Genomic DNA, 441 nt, shown 5'->3' with positions numbered 1-441 from the left:
GTGTGTGTGTGTGCGTGTGTGGTGTGTGTGTGTGCGTGTGCATGTGCGTGTGTGCGTGTGCGGCGTGCTGGGGGTGGGCTCAGTTGGTAGAGTTCCCGCCTGGGATTCATGCATAGAAGCAGACATGGCGGCACACACCTGAAGGTGTGTGGTGTGTGTGGTGTGTGTGGTGTGTGTGTGCGTGTGTGTGTGTGGTGTGTGTGTGTGTGTGTGTGTGTGTGGTGTGTGTGGTGTGTGTGGTGTGTGTGTGGTGTGTGTGTGCATGTGTGTGTGTGTGCGTGTGTGGTGTGTGTGTGTGCGTGTGCATGTGCGTGTGTGCGTGTGCGGCGTGCTGGGGATGGGCTCAGTTGGTAGAGTTCCCGCCTGGGATTCATGCATAGAAGCAGACATGGCGGCACACACACACACACGCACACACGCACACACACCACACACACACAC

General features: G+C 57.8%; 1 protein-coding gene across 1 annotated transcript in view; it reads left to right on the top strand.

Annotated features, from left to right (window-relative positions):
• Positions 1–441, top strand: part of Ulk4 (unc-51 like kinase 4) — a 246,945-nt gene that overhangs the window by 77,498 nt on the left and 169,006 nt on the right. The window lies entirely within an intron of this gene.

The sequence above is a fragment of the Psammomys obesus genome, unplaced genomic scaffold, assembly GCF_907164565.1.
Source record: "Psammomys obesus unplaced genomic scaffold, mPsaObe1.curated_primary_1811, whole genome shotgun sequence".
Lineage (NCBI taxonomy): Eukaryota > Metazoa > Chordata > Mammalia > Rodentia > Muridae > Psammomys > Psammomys obesus.
This window is presented reverse-complemented; position numbering and strand designations above follow the sequence as displayed.